This window comes from Chamaea fasciata, unplaced genomic scaffold, assembly GCF_029207755.1.
Source record: "Chamaea fasciata isolate MVZ Bird 193981 ecotype frontalis unplaced genomic scaffold, bChaFas1.0.hap1 SCAF_1, whole genome shotgun sequence".
NCBI lineage: Eukaryota > Metazoa > Chordata > Aves > Passeriformes > Sylviidae > Chamaea > Chamaea fasciata.
In genome coordinates this window covers 46,934,509-46,938,358 of record NW_027094086.1, presented here as the reverse complement: position 1 = coordinate 46,938,358, position 3,850 = coordinate 46,934,509, and the positions used below count along the sequence as shown (strand labels likewise).

Here is a 3,850-nt window from a genome sequence, read left to right as displayed (position 1 = left end):
ATATGATAAAACATGCTTATGTGTTACAAAGAAGTAAAAACTATTTATTCTGCCCTTGTCCCTGTACTGAGCACACCTCAGCCACAGGAGAGGTTTACCCTTTCTTCTTTTCCTCTTTGAGGACCACGGAAACTTTGTGATGTTTTACTCCTTTAGGACCCAAACATCATAGACAGGTTTTGTGGGCTCTCTTCTCACTTCATTAGGCCTTGAAAGGCTTTGCTGATTAAAAATGAGAAGATGCTGTGTTAGCTCCTCCTCCAGTGGTTTGTTTGCTTCTTATAGCCCTAGTCCTCTCCCCCTCCTCTATCAGTGGAGTTACCACTGTGTTCCTACCTAGGAATAAAGAAAGGAGGTACTTTCACAGAGAACTAGAGCTGAATTGCAAGGTAAGGTCTGGTCACGCCAGAAAAGGTTTGTTGGTATCAATTTAGCCCCAAGGCTTTCCATTTGCTTTGTAACATATGAGGTAAATGTGAGCTTTGATAGCTCTTGGACTCTGTCTCCCATTTTCTTGTGAAACCAGTGACTTCATGATAGGTTCCATGCTTGTTGACCTTTACTCTTAGCTTTAGTGGACCCCATCCAAATGGCTCAACAGACCAGCTCAAGCGACCTGGGTCCCCCTGGGGAAGAGGGGGTTGCAGCAGACAGCCAAACCCAGCAGCTTGCCAGACCTCGGCCAGTTAGATCCCGGAGAAGAAGGCGTAGACAGGCAGCTCCTGCATCCCAGGGAGAAGATGAACCTAGGACCTTTCAAGGTGATCTATGAGAAAGGGGTGTTGTATTGGCTGAGGAGGAGGATGAGTGCTGCTTAATTTCAGTTGCTATTCCTCGTTTGTCTTGTCTCTGTGCACATAGCAAACTCCATTGAAATAAGGGTTCAAAAGTAAAAGAGCTTTAGGTAGCACCCCTATGGGTGCCCTGCTAGTGTTTTCAGAGCTGCTGTTTTCTGACCTGCACAAAATTTTGTCTTGTGTCCTTGCTCTATCTCTCTTCTCCAAATGCTAAATCCTCCTGTTTACTTATAAGGAAAACAGATAAATATGATCCTAGAGTGCTTACTCTAGAATTCCTTCTTTTATGTGAAATATGTCTGGCTTTGAAACTTAACTCAAGGCATCTTTATAGAGAGCTTGGAGTTAAGGCTGGTACCCTGTGGTTTGAGTGGAGTTACTTGCCAGCCTCAGCAATGTTACCCTCCCACTGTGCAGGTCAGCTCTGCAGCTCACCAAGAGCAAATGTTATGTAGGATTTACTGAGTTTGTACCTACCCAGTGTGACTTGGAGTTAGAGAAGGAGCTGCTCAGTAATTTCCTACTGGCTCTTACCCTGAGGAAGGCAAAGGCTTCTTTGCAGCAGAACTGTAAGGAAAGGATGCTGCCAGGTGCCCTTGTTATAATAGGTAGGTAGCTACTCTCCAGACCCTATAGCTAGCTTACATGTGCAGAAAGCCTCCTTCTACATTGCAGAGGTGTTTTACACACACAGACCTCCTCTCATGAGGAGAGAATCTTCCTGGCCAGCTCCTGGAGAACTCCAAATACCCTTCTGCACTTGCTGTTCACAGTGGTGAGAGTTCCTGTAGCCTGGGAGCAGGTTTGACTGTGTAACACAAACCTTTTTCAAAGGAGACAGCTGGGCCTCAATAAAGATTGTCTGGGAAGGTTGTGTAGCAATATTTCAAGGTCAAAACTCCCTTTCCTTAGTAATTCTGAGATGATAGAAAGACCACAAAGAAATAGAAACCAAGAACTGGTATATTGGAGGGGTGGAGGAAGAGTTGATCAAAAGAGTCAGGAGTAAATCGAATGAGTTAAGCTCTTGAATGAAAGGCAAAATAAAATATTGAAGCTCAAGAAAGGTTTGTAGTTAGGTTTTTACCTTCCTTCAATTTTTTTTTTTTTTCCCTTTAGTCTTCTGTTAAAGTTAGCATGCTGGATGGATAGCAGAGCTGTTGCAGTGGTTGGTATGGAGCTGGGAGAGCACTGAAATCCAAGAACGTTTTGGTCATTGTCCCTGGCTTTGGTTCAAACCTTAGTTAACCAGAGCGTGAGGTTTCTCTGCCCTCACTGAGAATACAGGAAGGGCTGTTTTCATAACAGTAGAGGCCAGCAAAATGGAGTGCAGTTCATTCTTAATTCTGACCTTGGAAAAATGATGCTAAATCTTGTGATAAACAATTTATTATCTCAAAGGCTTATGGTGAGGCTAGGGGGAAATGGTATGAGACACCTTTAAAATGTTTAATGATTAGGTGATGCATGGACAATCAGACACAAACTTTTCCTTGGCTTTGGATCTTTGTTTTGCTCTGCTTGATCTAATCTTGTTACTTTCCTCTGCAGTCTACAAATTTAGCAGTCGTGCCCCACCTGTGAGTGCACACTGTAATGGTGGAAGATCTCAGACTCCTGCACTGCCTGATGATGGGAATGTTATGGGAATGATGGCTCGGTCTGCCAGATACTGGGTGAGGCGAGAAGCTCCTCGATGCTGGGTCAGAGGCTGTACCTGTGCTCGTTCAGAGACTGAACGAGAAGATCATCATTCCAGGAGCCGACTGCTGCCATGTGATCTAGATGAAGATGGCAGCTCAACCTCTGTGACAACAAGAGAATTATTTTCAAGGGATGAAGACAGTGATGACAGCATTGGGGACACTGGGACAGCCAGCTCTTGGGCTGGTGTTAGAAGTGATGATGGTCCCAGGAGTTTTGCAGAGGAGTATTCACTGGTTCCCTTAAGCAGACGAAAGCAATATTCTGCTCAGACTTTTCATGAGGCAGTAGAAAGATTTTTAAGAGGGTTCTGAGCTTTGGCACATCTGTTTTGAATTTGGGAGCCAAATCTGTGGAGATGCAAATGCCTGTCATCATGTGCACAGTTTATTGTAATACAGGCTGAAGCTGCAGGAAAGCCACGGACGTTCAAATAGAGTAAAGCTCAATATATTGCTCTTATATTGACAGACAGCTAGGAAGTTATTTGCATTCCAGTTTTGTCTCCTTCATGTGTGTTGCTGCCTTCTTCAGGAGCTTAAAAACCTTTCGTAATCATAAGGCATTAAAGATGGAGAAATTACTTTGAGTCTAAGCTAATGTAATGACTATTTCTTCTGCAATTTTGAGAGGTAGAGGCAAAATGCAGCCATTTTTTTATTTCTCAGGAGCAGAGTCTCTAATAACTTCTTGAAGGATATTTGAAATTCAAAGCCTTTGTTTATGCCAGTATTTTCTTTCACTAAATGCTTTAAATTACCCTATAGAGGCCTAGAGGGTTTGGTATTTTTTTGTGGGTGTTTTTTCTTTGACTTGATCTAAATCTAAAAATTGTATTCTACTGCATATATTTGATTATTCACATTGCAGTTATGTATGATAATGTGAGATAGCTAGAGCACAACCTGCTTAAAAACATCTCACACCCTTTAAGCTGTTAACTTGTCACATGAATTAAAAATTAAAAAAATAATAAAAATGTGTTCTGAGGACCTTATCAAATTTTTCAATTCTTTTTTTGAGATGGAACATGGCTGAAAATAATGATCTAGATTTCTCAGCTGAGATATTTTGGCTTAGACATTTTTCCTTTATTTAGTTAAGGGTTAGATTTTAGGGGTATATACCTTAGCCTTAACATTAAAATCCTAGTGCATGGTTACTGGAAAATGGCTATACTTCAGGAACTTGATCCATGAGGATCATTGAAGTCTGACTCCTGGCAGGGACAGGCCCCACAGATCATACTAGGTGCCTGTGAATATTGTCCAAATGCTTTTTTAACTGTGTCAGGCTGGTGCTGTGACCACTTCGCTAGGGAGGCTGTTCCAGTGCTCAAGCACCTTCTG

At 42.3% G+C, this 3,850-nt stretch overlaps 1 long non-coding RNA gene across 1 annotated transcript; it reads left to right on the top strand.

Moving 5' to 3' along the window:
- The first annotated feature begins 303 nt into the window (after positions 1-303).
- Positions 304-3,503, top strand: LOC136302105 (uncharacterized). Its single transcript, XR_010724003.1, has 3 exons — positions 304-389; positions 570-761; positions 2,349-3,503. It is a non-coding gene; the product is annotated as an uncharacterized lncRNA (long non-coding RNA).
- The last annotated feature ends 347 nt before the right edge of the window (positions 3,504-3,850 follow it).